At 42.7% G+C, this 27,026-nt stretch overlaps 1 long non-coding RNA gene across 4 annotated transcripts in view; it reads right to left on the bottom strand.

The window, feature by feature from the left end:
* LOC109568005 (uncharacterized) overlaps positions 1 to 27,026 on the bottom strand; it is a 90,688-nt gene that overhangs the window by 11,419 nt on the left and 52,243 nt on the right. For 3 of the 4 annotated variants that reach the window (XR_011570017.1, XR_011570019.1, XR_002182166.2), the window contains one exon: positions 20,632 to 20,724. This is a non-coding gene — a long non-coding RNA (uncharacterized lncRNA). Of the gene's footprint in view, positions 1 to 20,631; positions 20,725 to 23,125; positions 23,277 to 27,026 lie in introns of all 4 variants that reach the window. The other variant, XR_011570018.1, reaches the window with a different exon arrangement.

Below are 27,026 nucleotides of genomic sequence, written 5' to 3'. Positions count from 1 at the left end.
CTAAGCAGAAAAGATGCCCTTCTCATGAGCCAAACCAAACATGGGGGCCCAGACCATGAGCTTCCTAAGCCCTGAGGCCACCTCTGGCTGTTCCTACTCATTGGTGGCCTCCAAGCTGTTCCAGCTCTGGGTGGCCACTCAATAGGAGGGTGGGGGCTCTGCCTACTGGCTGAGTGAAGACCCCAAACAAGACACTGCAAAATAAAATGATATGAAGTAGTCCTCTGGCTCTGAACCTGCTTACCATTGAAGGACTCCCCAGCCACCCCAAAGCCTCTGTCATCATTTCTAGGACATGTCATGGGTATGTGTGTCCTTTCACGACCACGTGGCATGCATGCTTTCTCCAAGTCTAACTATGGTTCCCTACTAGGTTATGTGTTGCCCCAACTGCTACAGGTCTGAAGGTTCCAGGAAGGTGTCTCCCTCCAGTCTTGTCTCCTGCTGCCCAGGGGTCTGTGGTCAGACGGAGGCTTCTCCTCAAGGCCCTGGACATCAATACAGCCCCCCACTGCTGATGCCTGCTCTCCCTAAAGAAGAGAGAAGCCTGAATCACACATTCCACCCTCCCCACACTAGATCACTGTGTAGGTTTCTGAACACTCCCAATGTTCAGGAGAATGATGCATGGCCCTGCTGTGCTAAAGCTTGCCCTTCAGCAAGACTATACAGTGGAAAAAAAGTCACTTCAGCAAGTGGTGTTGGGAAAGCTGGACAGCTGCATGTAAATCAATGAAGTTGGAACACTCCCTCACACCATACACAAAGAAAAACTCAAAATGGCTTAAAGATTTAAATATAAGACAAGACACCATAAAACTCTTAGAAGAGAACATAGGCAAAACAGCTCACAGAAATCCTACCAATGTTTTCTTAGGTCAGTCTCCCAAGGTCATAGAAACAAAAAAACAAAAATAAATGGGATCTAATCAAAATTACAAGCTTTTGTACAGCAAAGGAAACCATAAACAAAACAAAAAAACAACATACAGAATGGGAGAAAATATTTGCAAATGATGCAACCAGCAGGGGCTTAATTTCCAAAAGATATAAACAGTTCGTACAACTCAACAACAAACAACCCAATCAAAAAATGGGCAGAAGACCTAAATAGACATTTCTCCAAAGAACACATACAGATGGCCAACTGACACATGAAAAGATGGCCAATATTTCTAATTTTTAAAGACATGCAAATCAAAACTATAATGAGGTACCACCTCACAATAGTCAGAAGGGCCATCATGAAAAATATCTACAAATAACAAACGCTGGAGAGGGTGTGGAGAAAAGGGAACCCTCTTAAACTGTTGGTGGGAATATAAATTGATGTAGCCACTATGGAAAACAGAATGGAGGTTCCTCAAAAAACTAAAAATAGAGTTGCCATATGATCCAATCACACTCATGGGCATATACTCAGAGAAAACTTAAATTTGAAAAGATACATGCACCCCAATATTCATACAACACAATTCACAACAGCCAAGACATCAAAACATTCTAAATGTCCATCAGCAAACGAATGAATAAAGAAGATGTGCTATGTATATACAATGGAATACTACTCAGCCATTTGTAGGAATGTGGATGCAACTAGAGATTATCAAACTAGGTCAGAAAGAGAAAGACAAACATCATATGATATCATTTATATATGGAATCTTAAAATATGAGATAAATGAACTTATCTACAAAACAGAAGCAGACTCACAGACAGAGAGAGGTTGCCACGGGGGAAGGAGAGAGGGGAAAGGATGGACTGGGAGTTTGGGATTAGCAGATACAAACTATTACATATAGAATAGAAGAGCAACAAGGTCTTACTGTATAGCACAGGGAACAATACTCAGTATTCTGTGACAAAACACGATGGAAAAGAATATGAAAAAGAATATAGAGAACAAGATGGCGGAGGAGTAGGTGGACATGGAGTACATCTCTTTCCACAGATACATCAGGAATAATCTTCAGACACAGAAGTGCATGCAGAACACCAGCTGAGAGCGGACAGGAGTACCTGACCAGTGGAAAAGAATATATAGTACCACGCAAAACTCAGTATGATGAAGAAACTAGCGGGAAAAACAGGAGTGTTAGTCGGACTGGACCTGCCCTCAGTGGGTGGGGGACCTGAAGCAGGGGTCTGATCCCCACAGTGGGGCAACTGTTTGAGTCAAAGGAGAAACATTTAAGGCTGAGTGTGAAACAGCTGATCTGTGGCAGCCTAAATGGAAAGAGAATCACAGTCTTTGCCACATGCATAATATCCCGGACAGGAACGCTGGTCTTCTGGAAGCGGCAGCGGCTGGGAGCTGGAGTTTATGGATCCCAGGGCGAGGGCTGCTGTTGACTGTGGAGAGACGGATTGAGGGGATGAGAGGGAGGAGATCGTGGTGGGAAATGCTGGTGAAGGAAAGCCAGACAGCCATGGAAGCAAGGCAATAGATACTGCTAAGTCACGTGCAGGGGTTGGAGCCATCACCATAGCCTCTCTCTCCCCACATTCCAGCAACGGCAGCTGAACAATAGAGAGGTTGGCCCATCAAACGCCTGATACACTAAACTACAGAGTAGGACCCCGCCCAGGGTGCCCCTTTAAGTGCCTGATGCACCAATCTACAGAGTAGGACCCCAGCCGGGGGGGGGGGGGGGGGGGGGGGGGGGGGGGGGGGGGGGGGGGGGGGGGGGGGCGGGGCCCTCTATGTGCCTGACGTGCCGAACAACAGAGAAGGACCCCAGGCAAGGGAGCCCTCTAAGTGCCTGAATAGGCGGAGCTAAAGAGAAAGACTGGCCAAAGAGACCTTCTGATTGCCAGCTACAAGAGGCTCAAGAAAAGACTCTGATAGGGCCATAACTCCTGTGGGGCAGGCAGTCCGTGTCCCTGCACACTTGGTGCCACCAGGGTCCCCACAAGCGAAGCAGCTGCACCACCTTCATGCTCAACTCTCACTGGGTAGAGCTGCCACAGGCAAAAAAAGTCTTGAGTCTGTATGTGCAGGGTCACTTTGGTTGTGTCAGACTCTGTGATCCTGTAGACCATGGCCTGCCAGGGTTTTCTGTCAGAGAGGGGCTTCTCCAGGCAAGAATACTGGAGCGTATTGGCCAATACTGGTTGCCATACCCTTCCAGAGCACTATTTCCTGCTGTCCTAGCTGCCAACCCCCCTGAGTACCTGGTGCTGCCAGAATCCCTGGGGCCCAAGCACCTGCACCACCTCCACACCTGGCCCTCTCAGGGGCAAACCCAAGCCTTCCAGGGCAGCCTCAGGAGGTAAACCGCAGTAGATGACCCACATGTAGAGGTGAAAATAAAACCACAATTGAAACCCAGGGGCAGTGCGGCTAAGGAAGAAGACCCAAAACCTTCCCACCAGCTGTACAATCTGCAGATTAAATCCACACGATCAACTAAGCAGACTCTGTGTCTATGGAATATATAAAAGGCCATTGAGAGCTCCCACAAAATAAAATACACTAGCTCTGATAGCTGTGGACATTGCAGGCAAGAACACACAGGAGTAGGACCAGATTAGAATCTGAGCTGCCCCCACAGCAGGTCCAGAGATCAGAAGAGTGTTGGAGGGCATCCTAGGGAGGTAAGGTGGACTGTGACTCCCAGCGAGGTAAAGGACTCTGATAGCAATGACTCAAAAAAACATTTATTATTCTTATTTTTTGACATGTTCTGTAGATTCTTTTGGATTCCCACCCCCAGTGTTGTAGTTGTCAATTTTATTGCACTAAGAAAGCCAATTAAGTTTTTGAGCTTTTATTTTTTTCTCACTCACATTCTTTATTGTTGTTACAAACCTCTGCCTCTACATTGGGCTTTTGCAATTCTGTGGAGTTTTCCTCTTTTTTTCCTTTTCTCTTTTTTTTAATTTTAATTTTTTAAACCTACTATTATTTTTTGTACATTTATTCCTTTGTTTGCTTTTCCTACTGTTCTTTTCCCCTTGCAGTTATTTTTTAACATATATAAATCTTCTTTATCTATCTCTATTTAACTTTGCATATCTATTCTTTCTTTTCTTTGTCTCCCTTCCTCTCAACATATTTATCGTCATTGCTTTATTCCCCAATTGACACCTTGCTTTAGTTTTGTTTTCCAATTTGTGCTTTAATTAGTTTTCTTCTGGTAGATATAATTTTTAGTTTTCTTTGTTTTCCAGGTCAATCTATTGTACTTTATTTTTGTTGGACTGTTCTGATTTTGCTTGTGGGTGTATAGGTATATGTGCACATTCAGTCACACTTTCTATTGTTGTTATAAACCTCTACCTATACATTGGGCTTTTGCAGTTCTGTGGAGTTTTCCTTTTTTCCCCCCCTTTATTCTTTCTTCTTCTTCTTCTTTTTTTCTCTTTTTTATAATTTTAATTTTTCAAACCTACTATATTTTTTCTACATTTATTCATTTGCCTTTTCTACTGTTCTTTTCCCTTGCAGTTAATCTTTAACATATATAAATCTTCTTTATCTACCTCTATTTAACTTTGCATATCTATTCTTTCTTTCTTTCCTTTCCTCTCAACATATTTGTTAGTTTTGTTTTCATTGCTTTATTCCCCACTCGGCACCTTGCTTTAGTTTTGTTTTCTAGTTTGTGCTTAAGTTAGTTTTGTTCTTAACTGGTAAATATAATTTTTGATTTCTTCTGTTTGCCGGGTCAATCTACTGTATGTTGTTTTTGCTGGACTGTTTTCACGATGCTCATGGGTATATATGTATATGTATATATTCCACTATTTTAATTATTATTTGTCTGATTTTGCAACTGCCATTTGTCTGGGGTTCATCTTTGGTTTCTAGTGTTTGGATATTTGTTTTAATCTCACTTAATGCCATAACAAACCACTTACGGAATCTTCATTCCTGACCAGAGATCAAGCCCTGAGCCTTTGGAGTGGGAGCACTGACTCCAAGACCCTAGACTACCAGAGAACTAACCCTAGGGAGTATCAAATAGTGAGAACTCACACAAAGGAAACCACTTAAATACAAGATCCAGCATCACCTAACCACCAGTAGCACCCTGTGCAAGATACCTCATCTAAACAACAAACAAACTAAAAACAAAACAAAAATACAAGCCCAATCATCAGCAGACAGGATTACCACCTCACTCAGCCTTGCTCATCAGAGGAAAAATAAACAAACAAAAACTCAGCACATATCTCACCCTATACAAAGCTCACAAACCACTGGACCAACCTTAGGAGGGCAGAAACCAAAAGAAAGAATTCAACCTTCTTCAAGGAAAGAATTCAACTTCCCATGAAGCCTGGGAAAAGGAGGCCTCAAACATAATAACTTAATAATGAAAAGGCAGAGAAATACTGCACAAATGAAAGAACAAACTAGAAACACAGAAGTCCAAATAAATGAAGAGGAAATAGGCAAATTACTTGAAAAAGAAATCAGAATAACGATAGTAAAGATGATCAAAAACCTTGAAAACAAAATGGAGAAAATGCAGTAATCAATTAACAAAGACCTAGAAGAATTAACTCGGAGAAGGCAATGGCACCCCAATCCAGTACTCTTGCCTGGAAAATCCTATGGACGGAGAAGCCTGGTAGGCTGCAGTCCATGGGGTCACTAAGAATCAGATACAACTGAGCGACTTGGCTTTCACTTTTCACTTTCATGCATTGGAGAAGGAAATGGCAACCCACTCCAGTGTTCTTGCCTGGAGAATCCCAGGGACAGGGGAGCCTTGTGGGCTGCCGTCTATGGGGTCGCACAGAGTCGGACATGACTGAAGTGACTTAGCAGCAGAAGAATTAACTGGAAGAAACACAAGCTGGAATCAAGATTGCCGGGAGAAATATCAATAACCTCAGATATGCAGATGACACCACCCTTATGGCAGAAAGTGAAGAGGAACTCAAAAGCCTCTTGATGAAAGTGAAAGAGGAAAGTGAAAAAGTTGGCTTAAAGCTCAACATTCAGAAAACGAAGATCATGGCATCTGGTCCCATCACTTCATGGGAAATAGATGGGGAAACAGTGGAAACAGTGTCAGACTTTATTTTTGGTGGGCTCCAAAATCACTGCAAATGGTGACTGCAGCCATGAAATTAAAAGACACTTACTCCTTGGAAGGAAAGTTATGACCAACCTAGATAGCATATTCAAAAGCAGAGACATTACTTTGCCAACTAAGGTCCGTCTAGGCAAGGCTATGGTTTTTCCTGTGGTCATGTATGGATGTGAGAGTTGGACTGTGAAGAAGGCTAAGTGCTGAAGAATTGATGCTTTTGAACTGTGGTGTTGGAGAAGACTCTTGAGAGTCTCATGGACTGCAAGGAGATCCAACAAGTCCATTCTGAAGGAGATCAGCTCTGGGATTTCTTTGGAGGGAATGATGCTGAAGCTGAAACTCCAGTACTTTGGCTACCTCATGCGAAGAGTTGACTCATTGGAAAAGACTCTGATGCTGGGAGGGATTGGGGGCAGGAGGAGAAGAGGACGACAGAGGATGAGATGGCTGGATGGCATCACTGACTCGATGGACATGAGTCTGAGTGAACTCCAGGAGTTGGTGATGGACAGGGAGGCCTGGTGTGCTGTGATTCATGGGGTCTCGCAAAGAGTCGGATACGACTGAGGGACTGAACTGAACTGAGAAGAATTAAAGCATAAACATACAGAGACAAACAACACAATTACTGAAATTAAAAATAATCTAGAAGGAATCAATAGCAGAATATCTGAAGCAGAGGAACAAATCAGTAAGCTGGAAGATAAAATGGTGGAAATAACTTCTGAAGAGCAGAATAAAGTAAGAAGAATGAAAAGAGCTGAGGACACTCTCAGAGACCTCTGGGACCATATCAAATGCACCAACATTTGAATTATAGGGGTCCCAGAAGAAGAAGAGAAAAAGAAAAAGAAAATCTCTTTTGAATAGATTATAGTTGAAAATTTCCCCAACATGAAAAGGAAATAGTCAATCAAGTTCAAGAGGCACAAAGAGTCCCATACAGGATAAACCCAAGGAGAAACACGCCAAGACACATACTAAGTGTTAGTCACTCAGTCATGCTTACTCTTTGCGGCCCCATGGAGTGCAGCCCACCAGGCTCCTGTGTCCATGAGATTTTCCAGGCAAGGATACTGGAGTGGGTTGCCATTTCCTTCTCCAGGGGATCTTCCTAACCCAGGGGTCGAACCCCGGTCTCCTATACTGCAGGTAGATTCTTTACTGACTGAGCTACAAGGGAAGCCCAGACACATAGCCTTTGTTAGTTTAATTAGACACATATTAATTAAACTAACAAAGACTAAACACAAAGAAAGACTATTAAAAGCAGCAAGGGAGAAGCAATAAGTAACATACAAGGGAAACCCCATACACTTAACAGCTGATCTTTCAGCAGAAACTCTGCAGGCCAGAAGGGAATGGCAGGATATATTTAAAGTACTGAAAGGGAAAAATACACAACCAAGATTACTGTACCCAGCAAGAATCTTATTCAAAATTGATGGAGGAAAAAAAAGTTTTTCAGACAAGCAAAAGTTAAGAGAATTCAGTACCACCAAACCAGCTTTACAACAAATGATAAAGGGACTTATATAGTCAAGAAATACAAGAGAAGAAAAAAGATCTACAAAATCAACTCCAAACAATTAGAAAGTGGCAATAGGAACATATATATCACTGATTACTTTAAATGTAAATGGATTAAATGCTCCAACCAAAAGACACAGATTGGCTGAATGGATACAAAAACAAGACCCATATATATGCTGTCTACAAGAAACCCACTTCAGACCTCAAGACACATATAGACTGAAAGTGAGAGGATGGAAAAATATATTCCATGCAAATGGGAAGCAAAAGAAAGCTGGAGTAGCAATCCTCATATCAGACAAAATAGACCTTAAAATAAAGCAGATTACAAGAGATAAGGAAGGACATTACATAATGATCAAGGGATCAATCCAAGAGGAAGACATAACAATTGTAAATATCTATGCATCCAACATAGAAGCCCCTCAATACATAAGACAAACACTAACAGACACAAAAGGAGGAATTGACAGTAACACAATAATAGTAGGAGATTTTAACACCCTACCCACACCAATGGACAGATCATCAAAACAGAAAATTAATAAGGAAATGCAAGTCTTAAATGATACATTAGATGAGATGGATCTCACTTATATCTTCAGGACATTCCATCCAAATGCAGAAGAATACACCTTATTCTCAAGTGCACATGGAACATTCTCCAGGATAGACCACGTCTTGGGTCACAAATCAAACCTCAGTAAATATAAGAAAACTGAAATCATATCAAGCATCTTCTGTGACCACAATGTTATGACACTAGATATCAATTACCAAAAAAAAAAGTATAAGAAACACAAACAATTGGAGACTAAACAACATGTTTCTAAACAATGAACAGGTTACTGAAGAAATCAAAAGGGAAATCAAAAAATGTCTAGAAACAAATGACAATGAAAACATGACAACTCAAAACCTATGGGATGCAGCAAAAGCAGTTCTAAGAGGGAAGTTTATAGCAATACAATCCTACCTCAAGAAACAAGAAAAACATTGAATAGACAACCTAACTTTACACCTAAAACTGGAAAAAGAATAAAAAAAAACCCCAAAATTAGTAGAAGGAAAGAAATCATAAAGATCTGAGCAGAAATAAATGAAAAAGAAATGAAAGAAACAATAGTAAAGATTAATAAAACAAAAAGCTGGTTCTTTGAGCAGATAAACAAAATTGACCAACCTTTAGCCAGACTCATCAAGAAAAAAAGAGAAGAATCAAATCAACAAAATTAGAAATGAAAAAGGAGAGGTTATATAACCAGACAATGCAGAAATACAAAGGATTATAACAGACGATTGTGAACAACTATATGGCAATAAAATAGATAAACTGAAAGAAATGGACAGATTCTTTGAAAAGTTCAATATCCCAAGACTGAACCAGGAAGAAATAGAAATTATGAATAATCCAATTATAAGCACTGAAATTGAAGCTGTGATTAAAAAAATCTCCCAAAAAACAAAAGCCCAGGAACAGGTGGCTTCACAGGAGAATTCTATCAAACATTTAGAGAAGATCTAATGCCTATCCTTCTAAAACTTTTTCAAAAAATTGCAGAGGAAGGAACACTTCCAAACTCATTCCATGAGGCCACCATCACCCTGATACCAAAACCAGACAAAGACATCACAAAAAAGAAAACTACAGGCCAATATCACTGATAAACATAGGCGCAAAAATTCTCAACAAAATTTTAGCAAACAGAATTCAGCAACACATAAAAAAGCTCATACACCATGATCAAGTTGGGTTTATCCCAGGGATGCAAGGATTCTTCAATATACACAAATCAGTCAATGTGACACACCATATAAACAAATTGAAAGATAAAAATCATATGATCATCTCAATAGATGCAGAATAAGCCTTTGACAAAATTTAGCACCATTTATGATTAAGTCTTCAAAAAATGGGCATAGAAGGAACCTACCTCAACATAGTAAAGGCCATATATGATAACCCTACAGCAAACATTATTCTCAGTGGTGAAAAACTGAAAGCATTCCCCCTAAGATCAGGAACAAGACAAGGGGGTCCACATTCACCACTATTATTCAACATAGTTCTGGAAGTTTTAGCTATAGCAATCACAGAATAAAAAGAGATAAAAGGAATCCAGATTGGAAAAGAAGTAAAGCTCTCACTCTTTGCAGATGACATGATACTGTACATAGAAAACCCTAAAGATAGTATCAGAAAATTACTAGAGCTAATCAGTGAATTTAGCAAAGTTGCAGGATACAAAATCAATACACAGAAATCACTTGCATTTCTGTATACGAACAATGAAAAATCAGAAAAATAAATTAAGAATCAATCCCATTCACCACTGCAACAAAAATAATTAAATATCTAGGAATAAACCTATCTAAGAGGACAGAAGAAGTGTACACAGAAAATTATAAGACACTAATGAAAGAAATCAAAGATGACATAAACAGATGGAAAGATATTCCATGTTCCTGGATAGGAGAATCAATATTGTGAAAATGACTATACTACCAAACACAATCTACAGGTTCAATATGATCCCTATCAAATTATCAATGGCATTTTTCACAGAACTAGAACAAAAAATTTCCCAATTCATACGGAAACACAAAAGACCCCAAATAGCCAAAGTACTCTTGAGAAAGAAAAATGGAGCTGGAGGAATCAACCTTCCTGACTTCAGACTATACTACAAAGCTACAGTCATCAAGACAGTAAGTTACTGTCACAAAAACAGAAATATAGACCAATGGAACAAGATAGAAAGCCCGGAAATAAACCCATATGCACATATGGGTACCTTATTTTTTACAAAGGAAGCAAGAATATACAACAGGGCAAAGACAGTCTCTTCAATAAGTAGTGCTGGGAAAACTGGACAGCTACACTTAAAATAATGAAATTAGAACACTTCCTAACACCATACACAAAGATAAACTCAAAATGGATTAAAGACCTAAATGTAAGACCAGAAACTATAAAACTCTTAGAGGAAAACATAGGCAGAACACTCAATGACATAAATCAAAGCAAGATCCTCTATGGCCCAATTCCTAGAGTAATGGAAATAAAAACAAAAGTAAACAAGTGGGGCCTGATTAAACTTAGAAGCTTTTGCACAGCAAAGGAAACTGTAAGCAAGGTGAAAAGACAGCTCTCAGAATGGGAGAAAATAATAGCAAATGAAACAACTGACAAAGGATTAATTCCCAAAATATACAAGCAGCTCATACAACTCAAGACCAGAAAAACAAACAACCCAATCAAAAAGTGGGGAAAAGACCTAAACAGACATTTCTCCAAAGAAGACATACAGATGGCTAACAAACACATGAAAAGATGCTCAACATAGCTCATTATTAGAGAAATGCAAATCAAAACTACAATGAGATATCATCTCACACTGGTCAGAATGCCCCTCATCAGAAAGTCTGTAAACAATAAATGCTGGAGAGGGTGTGGAGAAAAGGGAACATTCTTGCACTGTTGGTGGGAATGTAAATCGATACAGCCAGTATGGAAGACGGTATGGAGATTCCTTAAAAAACTAGGAATAAAACCACCATATGACCCAGCAATCCCACTCCTAGGCATACACCCTGAGGAAACCAAAATTGAAAAAGACACATGTATCCCATTGTTCATTGCAGCACTATTTACAATAGCTAGAACATGGAAGCAACCTAGATGTCCATCAACAGATGAATGGATAAAGAAGTTGTGGTACATATACACAATGGAATATTCAGTTCAGTCACTCAGTCGTGTCCAACTCTTTGCGACCCCATGAATCACAGCACACCAGGCCTCCCTGTCCATCACCAACTCCTGGAGTTCACTCAGACTCATGTCCATCGAGTCAGTGATGCCATTCAGCCATCTCATCCTCTGTCGTCCCCTTCTCCTCCTGCCCCCAATCCCTCCCAGCATCAGAGTCTTTTCCAATGAGTCAACTCTTCGCATGAGGTGGCCAAAGTACTGGAGTTTCAGCTTTAGCATCATTCCTTCCAAAGAAATCCCAGGACTGATCTCCTTCAGAATGGACTTGTTGGATCTCCTTGCAGTCCAAGGGACTCTCAAGAGTCTTCTCCAACACCACACTTCAAAAGCATCAATTCTTCGGCGCTCAGCCTTCTTCACAGTCCAACTCTCACATCCATACATGACCACAGGAAAAACCATAGCCTTGCCTAGACAGACCTTTGTTGGCAAAGTAATGTGTCTGCTTTTGAATATGCTATCTAGGTCGGTCATAACTTTCCTTCCAAGGAGGAAGCGCCTTTTAATTTCATGGCTGCAGTCACCATCTGCAGTCATTTTGGAGCCCAGAAAAATAAAGTCTGACACTGTTTCCCCTGTTTCTCCATCTATTTCCCATGAAGTGGTGGGACCGGATGTCATGATCTTTGTTTTCTGAATGTTGAGCTTTAAGCCAACTTTTTCACTCTCCACTTTCACTTTCATCAAGAGGCTTTTTAGTTCCTCTTCACTTTCTGCCATAAGGGTGGTGTCATCTGCATATCTGAGGTTATTGATATTTCTCCCGGCAATCTTGATTCCAGCTTGTGTTTCTTCCAGTCCAGCGTTTCTCATGATGTACTCTGCATATAAGTTAAATAAGCAGGGTGACAATATACAGCCTTGACGTACTCCTTTTCCTATTTGGAACCAGTCTGTTGTTCCATGTCCAGTTCCAACTGTTGCTTCCTGACCTGCATACAGATTTTCACCCATAAAAAGGAACGCCTTTGAGTCAGTTCTAATGAGGTGGATGAACCTAGAACCTATTATACAGAGTGAAGTAAGTCAGAAAGAGAAAGAGAAATACCATATTCTAACGCATATATATATGGAATCTAGAAAAAATGGTACTGAAGAATTTACTTACAGGGCAACAGTGGAGAAACAGACATGGATAATAGACTTATGGACATGGAGAGAGGGAGGGAGAGGGCGAGATGTATGAAAAGAGTAACATGGAAACTTACATCACCATATGTAAAATAGATAGCCCACGGGAATTTGCTGTATGGCTAAGGAAACTCAAACAGGGGCTCTGCATCAACCTAGAGGGGTAGGATGGGAAGGGAGATGGGAGGGAGTTTCAAAAGGGAGGGGATACATGTATACCTATGGCTGATTCATGTTGAGGTTTGACAGAAAACAGCAAAATTCTGTAAAGCAATTATCCTTCAATAAAAAATAAATTAATTAAAAAAAAGAAGATATATATAACTGAATCACTTTGCTGTACAGGAGAAATTAACAAACACTGTCACTGTAAATCAACTCTACTTCAATAAAATAATCTTTTTAAAAAAAGACTGCCCTTCAAGATTGGTGCTAGGCCTGGGATCTACCTTGCCAGCCCTCCAGGCAAACCCAGATAAGTCCTGAATCCTGGAGATTCAGGATTGGTCAGCAATTCCCAACATGCCAGAAGTGTAAGGTCTAGGGGTGTGTCACAGCAGAGAAACACTAATATATCTTAAGTCTCCTCTCCTTCCCCTCTTTTAAAAAAATTTTTTTAAAATAATTTTATCTTTGGCTGTGCTGGGTCTTCGTTTATGGGCAGGCTGCTCTCCAGTTGTGTGCTTGGGCTTCTCACCACAGTGGCTTCTTCTGCGGTGGAGCATGGGCTCTGGGGCACATGGGCTCAGTGGTTGCAGCTCCCAGTCTCTAGGGCACAGGCTCAGCTGTTGCAGTACGTGGACTTGGTAGCTCAGCAGCATGTGGGATCTTCCTGTACCAGGGACTGAACCCTTGTCTCCTGCACTGGCAGCAGCCAGCAGGGAAGCCCTCCCTCCCCTCTCAAGGTGTAAGTTTTAGCATCAGAGAGACGAACATGTACCATGCTTCAACTAGCTTTATCAGGGCTTTAGTCAAACCAGTCTTATTTCAATCATGTAGAATAGACCTGCTTTTTCTAATGTCTTTGAATCAAAAGACACTATCTTTGGAAAATGTATGGGACTCTTAGGACTATCTCCCTCTATCGAGGGGATCCTCCCCAGTCTTCCTCTGCTTTCACCACCCCACCCCTCCATCATTCACATAAGGCTTCCTTTGCAAAAATGTACCCTTGCCAGGCTCTGGCAAATTCATCTTTTTGACCTTTGCAAGGACACATTTGCTGTAAGCACCCACACTCTTTACATCTTCCTAGGCTAGTCCTTTGGTACAGAAAGAAGGTCTAGAAGTCAGCGTCTGAGTATCTTGATTTCTGGCCCAGCTTTCTATTATATAACCAGCCCTCTGCTCCCTAATCTCCAAGCTTCTCTTTTGTCATCTGGGAAAAATATTGAATGTGAGGATCAAATTAAGAATGTGTGTTAAGCTCTAAATGCTTTGCAAATCATCAATGACAGTGCATGGGAGAAATTGTGTCCCTTTGATCAGCCTGGCTGAACTTTTGAGTCTAGGAGTTCCTAGGGATCACACTCAGGAGAGGTAATTGCATGCTTTCTGATCATATTCTTTAAGAAGCTGCCCAGAATGTCACCCCTCCTTGGGCAAGCTGAGCTTAGAAGACCATTGTAGTAAACTCTCCCTTGCTGAAAAAGCTTTTACCAGTAACAGAGTGTGAAGGAGAGATCTATATGTGAGAGCAAACAGGATACGGTTGGGGGAGACCCTTACTGAGTAATTTGATTAGAACAGCCCAGTGCCCATGCCGGGTAGATAGGAGGACAAGTGGGGTACCCAGCCAAGTTCAGGACAAATTTCTTAGGCTGGCGAACTTGACCCTACTTTGGGGAGATTGGAAAGTTCTTAGGGATAGAATTCAGTAGAAATATGTGTTTTTTGATACAGAATCTTCCCACTTAAAGGAAGAGTAAAGACAGTAGAAATTGTGGGAATTGATCCATCAGCCTGGTCCAGAGTGGCAAGCATGGACAGAAGACTCAGAACAGAAGACTTCTCACTTGTCCCAGGAACCACAGACTTGTCACAGGAACCACGGACTCTATCACTAGAGCTATTATCAATGGGAAGACCAGCTGGGGGATGGTCTGGGTTCCCTGTTCCCACCATGTGCAGGGAGGACTAATCCAAGAAAGCAAAGCAGGAAGGGACAACCCAGGGCACAGGAGGATGATGGAGGAGGCTGAGGAATGAGCCACTGCATGCCAGCCTGAGAGAGAACATTATAGCATTCTAGAAACCAAAACGGCCCCCTCTCCGCCTCTTTATGCAAAGTCACCACTGAGCTGGTCCCAAACTGCTTCCTTCAAAGACTCGCGGTATGTAACATAGCCAATGGGAATTTGCTGTATAATTCCAGGAACTCAAACCAGGGTTCTGTAACAACCTAGAGGGGTGGGAAGGGGTGAGAGGTGGGAGGGAGGTTCAAGAGGGAAGGGACATATGTATACCTATGGCTGATTCATGCTGGTGTATGGCAGAAACCAATGCAATATTGTAAAACAATTATCCTTTAATTAAAAATAAATAAATTGAAAGCACACAAAAAATCTCACGGAACCCTGAGTGTCCACAGAAATGTTCAACAGCCCTGCCATCGGATCATGCTACTGGGAACATTAAACTCACACCTGGAGCACAGATGCACTTCTCCCCCTAAAACACACCCAGGAGGAAAGGGCACGTGCACCATTCCTTGGTTTACATAAACATCAGCAAACAAACCCTGGGCTGAATCAGAGCAAGGCAAAACCAAGGGAGCCCAGCTGTATGATTCACCTGCTTGTCAAAGTTTAAGATGCCATGGACCAGCTTTCACAGCCTGTTGGTAACTACAAGATCATTGTCATGGCCTTGATTCCCTACAGGGACTCCATGTTGTACAAGCCATAAAATTAAGCCTTGAAATTATAATCTAACCCACAGACTAGAGAAGCACAAAGACCAGAAAAGCTACAGAGCTGTTCTTAGAACACTAGGTAAACAAATAGCTTTCAACATACAGACCCTAACTGCTTGGAACATGTCCCCAGCTCCTTGAATTTCTGATCCCTGGGTAACATCACCTTCCGCCTTTTAGCTCTCCCAGCTCTTCCACCAGCTTTATGACTGAATTCCCCGTATTAAATCCCTCTCTGTTTGAAATACCTAAAGTGATTTACGGTTTTAATGAATAAACTGATGAATCTTTCTTCAATTTTTTTTCCCTCTTTTGGACATTTGTGTACAGGCAGATCTCATTTTATTGTGCTTCACAGACACGTCATTTTTTTTTTTTTTACAAATTGAAGATCTGTGGCAACTCTGTATCGAGGAAGTCTATTAGTGCCATTGTCCCAATAGCATTTGCTCCTCTTGTGTCTCTGAGTCACCTTTTGGTAATTCTCACAACATTTCAAAATTTTCTCATCATGATTATATTTGTTGGTGATCCGTGATCTCTCATGTTACTACTACAGCTTGTGGAAGGCTGAGATGATGGTTAATAATTTTTGGCAAGAAAACATTTTTTCATTAAAGTATATATATGTTTTTAGACAATGCTTTGCACACTTAATAGACTATAGTGTGGTGTAAATATAACTTTTACATGCCCTGGGAAACCAGAAAAGGTGTGCAACTCGATTTATTACAATATTCACTTTATTGCAGTAATTTGGAACCAAATTTGCAGTAGCTCCAAAGTATACCTGTAAATATCCAAGTTTTTGTGTTTGGGTGCTGCCCTTTGTCCTCATGTGGATGAATTCTTTGACACGATCTTCTCGTTTTTAATTTTTTCAGTTGTCAATGTTTATGCTCACCGCCCTCTCAACATTGGCAAAGTTTGCCACTTGTCCTTAATTGGGCTTCTCTGCTTTTAGACCACTGTTACGTTAAACTTAGGGCTTCCTTGGTGGTCAAGTGGACCACTTCCACAGTGGTCAAGAATCCACCTGTACTGCAGATCATCAGTCCCTGGGTCAAGAAGATCCCCTGCAGAAGAAAATGGCCACCCACTCCAGTATTCTTGCCTGGGAAATCCCATGGACAAAGAAGCCTGGTGGGCTACAGTCCATGGGGGTCGCAAAGAGTCAAACATGACTGAGTGACTGGTCAGGCACACACACACACATACATGTATACTAAACTGCAGAACAAACTTAAAGCACTGGGCAGACCCAATCCCTTCCTCTGGGGACACTCAGGGCTCCATGGAATCTTTTATTCCACTGGGTCATTAATAAGAAAGGTCTGCCACAGCAGGACCCTGCCTCTGTTGATGGGAGCTATGCATAACTAATGAAGAGGAAAACTGGAAGTCCAACTGCCCGATCAGTCTCAACATCTTTCTAACAATCTCTACATCTCCCAACCTTCATTTCCTGGATACCTTCCTTCCTTCCAAAATGAGTACTCCAAATCCACTTCAGCCCACTAATATTTTTTAAGGTTTTTAAAAATACCTTTCCATTTATTCATGTATTTTCTTTTTGGCCATGTGGCATGCAGGATCCCACTTCCCTGACTAGGGATCCAACCCGTGCTCCCTGCAGCAGAAGCATGGAGTGTTAACCACTGGACTTCCAGGGAAGTCCCCACTAACATTCTCAAGTCTATACTTTCTCTTCCTTTCCTCCCTATCTTATGACACTTGGTTTCACAGACAGACGTTAGGCCCAACTTCTCAGTCCCCTGTTACACTTTAAATACGACTTGCCTTGGTCTCTGGCTGTGGATCCTAAGACGTCAGAGATATCCAATAACCTGGGAGATTGAAAAGTAGGTACTGTAATGAACTTCCCTGGTGGTCCAGTGGTTAAGACTCTGTGCTCCCAATGCAGGTGGCTCGGGTTGGATCTCTGGACAAGGTACTAGATCTCACGAAAATCAAAGATTCCATGTAACACAATCAAGACCTAGCACAGCCAAATAAATAAATGTTTATTTAAAAAGAGTAGGTACTGTAAACACCCCAGAGATAGGTACTAGGTCTCTGTTTCAAATATGAAGTCATGCTGCTTCCATGACCTAGGAAGGGTTCATTACAAAATTTATTAACATCACAGAGACCATAAGAGGCAAAGCCAGGATCTGAACCCAGGTCTTTCTGCTGCCACAGCTCCAGCTGGGTCTACCATTCAGAAGCAAAGCTTCTAATAGTGACAAGGGAGTTCAGAAAGCCTAGCCAGGGGCAGAGATGCCAGCCACCTGCAGTGAGCCAAGAAAAAATAAACAAAGCACTGGATTTTCAATTCTATCCCTACTCTGTCAACACAAGGTACCTCTTGGGTGAACATTCCCTTCAGGTGTTTCCCAGCAACTCTAGAAGCATTATCATGACAACCTCCAGTTCAGAAGAGTCTTTCAGAGTTCATTTCTCCTGAATCGCACAGGAACATGAAGTATAGTTACAGGAACAAGGACAGAGGTGTGGCAGGGAAGGGAACGTGAGGAGAGGCGGGAAGTATTAAGGAGATGACCAGTCTCGCCTTCATACACTTATTTCACTTGCTACAATAAACATGTATTAATGTGGAAAGCATCAAATAATAAAAGTTGGCTTGTGGCAAAGACAATACTATATGTTCATCAAATCAGTTTTATTATCTTCTTTCTGCATAGATATTTCTAAGTGGAAACAGCTCTTCAGTGTTTTTGCTAACTGGATTTTTTTCAGGTTCTAAGCTTGTAAAACGATATCTTTCTAAGTATAGTTCCTTTCCCTTCTTCTGCCTCTGAATCACCTTCCCATTCTCATTTTGTTGTGGTGGGTTTGTTCCAAAGGAGAATAAATTAGAGAGGAAATAGTACACGTACTTTACATTCTCATTTAAACAAGACCTAAAAAGGGGGGGAAATCTTATTAACACCTTTATTCTCCCCTCAGGGACCATTCTGAATTTTACTATCCTAATATTTACACTGCTACAGTAAAACCTTGGATAAACCAACAGGGATGGAGTTGTTTTAGAGAGACATGTGCTTCACAGAACTGGAATTTACACATTTGGGCAATAAAATGCTGTTGACTTTTAAATGTTCTGAGGAAAATATTTATGAGCATATTGAATGAAGGATGGTGACACAGCCTATTTTTTTTAGGTGGTTCAGGACTCACCCAAGTTCCCTAAACACACCACGCTCCCAGGAGGGGCTGGCACATTGCTGTGACCTCTGCTTAGAACAGTCCTCCCCTGCCTTTGGCTGTTTAAATCCTCTGCATCCTTAGGGTGTCAGCTCCAAGACCATTTTCCTCAGGTACACTATATCAATTTTTACTAAAATGCATGAGCTGTTCACTTAAAATGGGTGAATTTTGTCGTATGTAAATTGTACCTCAATAAAGCCATGAAGAACAAAACACACTGCCCAGGAAGTGAAGCACACCAACCCTCACCTCTTAAATACAGCAGCTTTACAGTACGGAAATGGGGAGGGAAAGAGTCACATTGGAGAAACCTGATGAAAACTCTATCAGCCAGGACTTCCTCGTGGTCTAAGACTCCCCCCTCCAAGGCAGGGGATCCGGGTTCGAACCCTGGTCAGGGAACTATTCTTAGGGAACCGTGGTCAGGGAACTATTCACACATGTGGCAACTAAGAGTTCACATGCCTCAACTAAGACCCAGCACAACCAAATAAACAATAAGTATTTAAAAAATTAACCCTATCACCATATACAATTATGCTTGTGTGATTTGTTCGCTATATCTTTGGCACAAGGTAAGGACCTGGTTCTTGATACGCATTTAGTAATAAACATAGAGCAAGTACAGTGTCGGAGAATGTAAGCTCCATGACAACAGAATTGTGTCTGTCCTGTTGTCTGCCGTATCCTCATCACCTAGAGGTGTCTGGAACATGGAGACAGTCAACAAAGACTCCTCCCCAAGTTGAGCCAAGGAATTCTTTCCCCAATGGTTTGTTTGAATTTGGGATAAAGACATTTTAGCTCAATCTGCCAGGTTTCTTCAATAAAAGTCTATGGAGATATTGATGGAAATAATGTTTCTCACCAGGTAAATAAAGAGGCACAGGGGTCTTGGCCGTAATGAGAGAAGAAAGAAGCCAACACTCAGAGTGAAGGAGGGAAAAGAGACGGAGCAAGAGGCCACCGGGATTCCCCCCAGGGATGTCCTGTCTGGTTCCCAGGCAATTGGGATCCTCTGTGTCCTGGCTGCTATGCGAAGTCCAGTGAACTTGACCATGAGATCTTGTTGCTTGATTCAACTTCACCAAAACTTTATCTGTGTCATGTTTGACTTGTCTTTGTTTCTGTTATGAAAGATGTTGAATCAAATTAATGTGGGAAATACCAAAAGAAAGAAAAGAGACAAAAGAGCAGAAATGGGGATCAGAAAGGGAAAGTAGAGGTTATAAAAAGGAAAGAAGAGGAAGAACTGGATAGAAATGAAAATGGCCTGATGAGTACACAGAAACAAGCATGAGTTTCAAAGTGTTTTGTGAATTTATAAGAGCTGAAATTATAAAATATGCAAACAGCTCATACAATTCAATAACAAAAAACCCAAAAAGCCCAATCAAATAATGGGTAGAAGACCTAATCATTTCTCCAAAGACGAATGGCCAGTAGGCACATGGAAAAGATGCTCATCATCGCTAATTACTGCTGCTGCTGCTGCTAAGTCATGTCAGTCGTGTCAGACTCTGTGCGACCCCACAGACGGCAGCCCACCAGGCTTTCCTGTCCTTGGGATTCTCCAGGCAAGAACACTGGAGTGGGTTGCCATTTCCTTCTCCAATGCATGAAAGTGAATGCTAATCACTAAATAAATGCAAATTAAAACTACAGCGATATACTACCTCATACCAGTCAGAATGACCATCATTAAAAATAATGAATGCTGGAGAGGATATGTAGAAAAGGGAACCGTCCTACACTGGTACAGGAGGTGAAGTGAAAGTGTCAGTCACTCAGCTGTGTCGATTCTTTGTCACCCCATGGACTGTAGCTCACCAGGCTCCTCTGTTCATGCAATTCTCCAGGCAAGAATACTGGAGTGGGTTGCCATGCCCGTCTCCAGGGGATCTTTCCAAGCCAGTGATTGAACCTGAGTCTCTTATGTCTCCTGCATTGGCAGGTGGGTTCTTTACCTGGGGAGCCCAAAGATACACTAAGCACTTACCATATGCCAGGTTCCACTCCAGGTGTCAGGAATACAGCACTCAACCAAAATGATGGACATGACCACTCTAAAAAGCTTGCATCCTGGTGGGGGCTGGAGAGGAGGGACAGAAGAAAGTAAGCAAACACATAATTAAACAAGAGAGAAATCAGAGACTGGTGAGCATTCAGATAGTAATCTAAATAGAGTGTGACTGAGAGACAACTTTATATTGGTTGATCAGTGAAAGTGAAAGGCATTCAGTTGTGTCCAACACTTTGCAATCCCATGGACTATACAGTCCACGGAAATCTCCAGATCAGAATACTGGAGCGGGTAGCAGTTCCCTTCTCCAGGGGATCTTCCCAACCCAGGGATCAAACCCAGGTCTCCCGCCTGGCAAGAGGCTTCTTTGCTCTTCGAAGGACAAGGAGATGCAACCAGTGAAAGCGGTAGAGGGCGTGCGGGGGCAATGATCCAGCCGGGGGAGGAACCAGGGCTCTAGGGCTCCAGGGAAGGTTCTGAAGCACAGGAAGCGGGTTGCCCTGGGGGCACTTTTGGTAACGTCCAGGGACATTCTGTCCTCAAAAGCGGTGGCTGGGGGTGGTGCCACCGGCATCTAAGGGTTAGAGGTCAGGGATACTGCTGACCTACCATGCCAGGGACAAACCCACAGACAAAGGGTTATCTAAAATGTCAGTGGTGCCAGGTGGAAAAACTCTGTCCTGAGACCATTCCAGCCTTGGCATCTTCAAAGTGTAGAAAACAGGAAGCCATGCCTGGAAAAGCAAAGAAGAGCGTACAGAGCTTTGAAATCACCCGCTTTGTATGCCTTGGTGAGAAGCTGACATCTCATTCTAAATGTGGCAAGGAGCCCACAAATGTTTTAAAACTGGGCAGTAAACATGGACTCATTTATTTTTGGAGACAATCACATCGGCTTGTGTGTGGAATGTAGGGGGAGAGTCAAGTGTGAGTGAAAGAAACCAGGCGGGTGGCTTTTAACAGTTGAGAGAAGTGATGGTAGCTTGGATGCTCATCCTGGCAGGAGAGACAGGGAAGTAAAGAGCTGAGATGGATTTCAGAGGTCGGACTCATAAGTCTTGATGATAAAGTGAACTTAGAGGGTGAGGAAAAAAGGAATCCCAGATTCACTGAAGGATTCACGGCCAGCTTCATGGGGGTGTGATCAGTGCCAAGAGATGTCCCCACCCCAAGCTGGTGGGGACCTCAGTGGAGGCTCAGGGCCACCCTGGATCCAGGTACTGGGCAGGTCCCAGCACAGAGGCTTCAATGCCCCCAGGATGGCCAGTACACTGGGGACGGGGGCACAGCCCTGGAAGGAGGCGGAATTCACCACTCTGTTCCTGCCCATCTTCATGTAGCACCAGGTCTGGCAAATTCTATAGCTGGTCCTGCTTAAAAGCTATTTGGGGCAACCAGATGCTCAGTTAGTGTCATTTACCAAAACAGAAAAGAGCAGGGTGGGGTAAGAGGTGCAGTTTGGGACATATTTAACCTCAAGATGCCCGTGAGAAATCACACTGACAAGACCAAGTAGGCAATTGTGTACATCTACCTACAGCTCCCTACCTCCCTCCATGCTGGGCTTCCCTGGTGCCTCAGCTGGTAAAAATCCACCTGCAATGCGGGAGACTGCGTTCAGTCCCTGGGTTGGGAAGATCCCCTGGAGAAGGGAACATCTACCCATTCCAGTACTCTGGCCTGGAGATCTCCAGGGACTGTATAGTCCATGAGGTCACAAAGAATCGGACACAACTGAGCGACTTTCACTTTCACTTCACCTACAGCTCAGGAAAGGTATGAAGTTGTATAGAATTCATCTGCTGGTAGATAGTATTTAAAGCCATGAGAATGATGGTGCAGCTGTTATGAAAAACAGTAGGATGATTCCTAACACCATTAAACACAGAATTACTAGAGAATCCAGCAATTTCACTTCTGGGCAAAAGAAGAGAAAGCAGGGACTTGGGCCCATATTTGTACACTTGTGTTCACAGCAGCATTATTCGCTGTAGCTGAAATGTGGGAACAACTCAAATGCTCAAATGCCCATTTACAGATGAAGGAATAAACAGAATGTCGTGTAGACAATGTGATATTGCATGCGTGTGTGCTCTATTGTGTCCAACTCTGTGATCCCATGGACTGCAGCCCACCAGGTTCCTCTGTCAATGGGATTCTCCTGGCAAGAATACTGGAGTGGGTGACCATTTCCTCCTCCAGGGGATCGTCCCAATCCAGGGATTGAATCCATGTCTCCCACGTCTCCTGTACTGTAGGTGGATTCTTTACCGCTGAGCCACCAGGGAAGCCCCACAAATGTGATATTACTCAGTTTTAAAAGAGAAGGAAATTCTGACACTTGTTACAACATGAATGAACTTTGAGGCCATTAGGCTCAGTGAAAGAAGTCAGTCACAAAAAGACAATCCTGTAGGATTCCACTTATATGAGGAACGTGGGAGAGTCAAATTCATAAAACGGTGGTTACCAGGGGCTGGGAGCAGAGCGGGATGGGGAGTCGTTACTTAATGAGTGTAGAGCCCCAGTTCTGCAAGATGAAGACGTTCTGGAGGTGGATGGTGGTGATGGCCACAAATGTGAATGCATTTAGTGCCACTGAGCTGAGCACCTAGAAACGACTAAAATGGTAAATTTTGTGTTATCCATATTTTACAATTTAACAAAGAACATATCCATTATTATTCAATGCTTCCTCTATCCTCAGCACTGTTCTAAATGCTTTCCACATTTAAAACTCATATAACCCAGACTTCCCTGGTGGTCCAGTGGTTAAGAATCTGCCTGCCAAGGCAGGGGACATGGGTTCAAGCCCCAGTCAGGGAAGATCCCTTATGCCTCGAAGCAACTAAACCCGAGTGCCACAGCTACTGAAGCCCACGCTCTAGAGCCCTTGAGTCACAACTACTGAAGCCTGTGAGCCTAGAACCCATGCTCTGTAACAAGAGAAGCCACTGCAATGAGAAGCCTGTCCACTGCTACCAGAGAGTAGCCCCTGTTCTTCATAGCTAGAGAAAATCTGCACGCGACAATGAAGACTCAGTGCAGCCAAAAATAAACAAATAAATAACTTAAATATTAAAAACCCCCTCATACAACCCCTCATTACAGTCTCTAAGGTAGGTCTGACGTTATCAAGCCATTTTACAAACAAGGAAACTAGTGACCAGAGATATTAAGGAACAGGCCTAAGCTCACCCAGCTTCTAACTGGATAGGGTAGAGTTTAACTCAGGTGGTCTGGTTCCAGAGCCCAGGCTTTTTTTTTTTTTTTTAAACATACTATACTACCTGCCAACAGAGATTATGTAATATGCTATAAGAATACACATTTCACAATAAAACACCGATTTTTAAAGTTAAAGGCTGAATTTACGGCCCACAAGCAGCTAGGTCCTGGCTTTTCATCATATTCCAACATCACTTCCCAGCATAGAGCCTGGCATTACAGATGCAATGAGAAATCATCCAGAGGTGATCACTGTACCATGTCTGAGAAAACCACTCTATGACCAGAGACACTTTTAGAAGATATATACGAGAGGGTCTCCTATGAGTGCGAAAAGGCCAGGATCCCCCACGGCCCCTTTCCTGGTCCTTAGGAGGATTCAGCCTGGACTCAGCCACCTGGGGGGCGGGAGGGCAGGGCCCCAGTCCCAGGACAGGTAGGCCCAGGGGAGAGAGGTGCAGATCTTTGGCGTCAGAGAGAGGCAGTTCCTGGGCTATTTTTAAGTTGCTTTGCTGTGTTGTCAGTTAAACCTCTCAAGCAGAAACAACACCAAGGCCACAGAAACTCCAGGCCTGCTGCTGGGAAAAATATGGTGGTTGGACCATGATATACAAAAGTTCTCATTTATGAAGCAAAGTTGGAGCTGACTGGCAGATGGTAGGTAAAAACCACTCATGTAGATTCACTCTAGAGGTCAGAATTCCCTTGCTCAGAAACATATCCCAGGGACCTCCCTGGTGATCCAGTGGCTAAGACTCTGCACTCCCAATACAGGGGGCCAGGGTTCTATCCCTGGTCAAGGAACTGGATCCCATACGCCAAAACTAAGAGCTCGCCTGCCGCAACCAAGACCCGACACAGCCAAAAAAATAAAAATAAATAAATATTTAAAAAGAAAGAAACAAATACATCCCAGACTGTCAGGAACCCACGGCCAGTGTCAGCTCTGGGTGAGCCTGAGTCACTGAAGTAGATAGAATGCAGGAAAGGGCCAGGTGACAAGGATGCAAAATGTCCTCTTGGCTCAAGTCTTAGGCGATTGGAAAAGGGTGAGCAGGCTTAGACTGATCTCAAGGTCAGACTCTCCATATCCGAATAGCTCTTTCAGACACGGGGAGGCCTAGGCCCCAGAGCAGTGAGCAGGCAGCCCCCCTCAGGTGGAATTTAAGGTGACCCATAGCCACTGCCTTTGAGTATACTCACCTCTCAGCCCCATTCATGTGGTGGGAAGGACCTTGACCTCCACTATAGGAGCTGGGTTGGACGTTCTGGGTGGGCAAGACCAGCTCTCATGACCAAGGAGGTTGCACGCCAGGGAAAATGTTTCATTTAACTTATCAGAAATAGCTAAATTTATAGGAAGGGAGGCAGAGAAACTAGACTGTTCCATCATCTTCACTTCCATTCTTACCACTTTTCAAAGAAATTTCAAAAACATTTGTAATAGTAAATCTCAGCACTCATTAGCTATTTTTTTTTTTTTTTTTTTTTTTTAGTTTTGAAAATTTTAGCTGCGCTGGGTCTTCCCTGTGGTGCTCGGGCTTTCTCTAGTTATGGCTCACAGGTTTTGTTGCCCTACGGCATGTGGGATCTGGATCAAACCTGCATGCCCTGCATTGGAAGGCAGATTCTTAACCACTGGGCAACCAGGGAAGTCCTTCACCAGCTATGGTTTTGTCCTAAATTTTAATACTTCAGCTCTCTGATTCTTCCTGAAAGCAAGGCAAATACCAAAAGAACAAACCAACATGTTAACATCATCCCTAGGAAATGACAACCCAATAAGCAAGAGAACACAGCCTCCCCGGGTTACTGAATTCACATCCAGAATTCCACCAAGCAGAAGAAACAAGTGGTAATATTTGGTGCATCCTTTGATGTTTTCTTAACTCCTCTTTTCCTACTTAGCAGTACATTATGTTGCTGAGAACACAGTTCACATTGAAAGCAGTCTTGCTTTTTTCTTTTACACTTGATCAGACTCATTTCCTAACACTGTTAAAAATTGTTCATCGAGGTGCTGATCAGCGGCATAATACTACAAGGAGTTTCATGCAGTCATGTATCTAACCATTTCCAACTGTAGGAAGCAACACTGAGGTCGTTTCCAGTCTTTCACAATTACAAATGACGCTGACAAACATCTCTGGTTTATGTCCTAGTCTACGTTTCTGAGCATTTCTTTAGGGGAGATTCTATTAGTGAGATGACTGTCTAATGTATGTATACTAGTTCTGAAGGCTCTGGAAACACGAGAAAAGAGCTGTTTTTTCAGATTCTGTGACTTCATGGGTCAGGCCCTCCCCCAACACTAATCCAGCATTTACCCCTATATTCTTACCAAGGTATCTTCGCCTCCCCCCACCACCCTTCCACCCAAGCACAATTACTACCTCCGATAATTACAGGCTGCTGTGATAGGTATGAGGAATAAAAAGGCACCAGAGCTGCTACTGGGTGAAAAAGGTGAGGAGGGGTGTAGAAATGCTTGCGTTTACGAAGCGCTTTTCCTCCAAAGAGCTCAAAGGTTTTCTGAGACATGGTCTCATTAATCTCCACAGGTCTGTTATTTTTCCTTCTGATACAGGTCCAAACATAAACCTTATTTGTTGGCTTGTATTTATCCACTCACTGTGTGCCAGCTTTCATGATGTTCCTAAAGTAGCTTTTATATTTGGGACTTCTGGTTCACACGGATGATAAAAAAGCCCCATTGCTCACCCTAAGAGGAAGGACAATTTGTCTCATTTTAAGAACAGCAGACTTCCCTCATGGTTCACTGGTGAAGAATCCACCCGCCAAAGCAGGGGACACAGGTTCCATCCCTGGGCCAGGAAGATCCCACGTGCCTCGGGGCAACTAAGCCCGTGCGCCATAACTCCTGAGCCTGAGCTCTAGAGACTGTGCTCCCCAAAAAGAAAGGCCACCGCAAGGAGAAGCCAGTGCACCACGACTAAAGAGCAGCCCGCTCACAACAACGAAGACCCCGCGTAGCCAAAAATTAATAAATAAGTACATTTACATAAAAAAGAAAGAATGAACAGAGACACTAAGTAACCCAGCACAGAGTGAAAGCCTAAAAGGGGGCCTGAGGGCAGAAGCCCTACATGACTGCTGTATACGAGGCAGGCTGCTTTCTTGCC

This window comes from Bos indicus, chromosome 13, assembly GCF_029378745.1.
Source record: "Bos indicus isolate NIAB-ARS_2022 breed Sahiwal x Tharparkar chromosome 13, NIAB-ARS_B.indTharparkar_mat_pri_1.0, whole genome shotgun sequence".
Taxonomy (NCBI): Eukaryota; Metazoa; Chordata; class Mammalia; order Artiodactyla; family Bovidae; genus Bos; species Bos indicus.
Note: the sequence above shows the minus strand (reverse complement) of the source record. Positions and strands in the feature narration are given on the sequence as shown.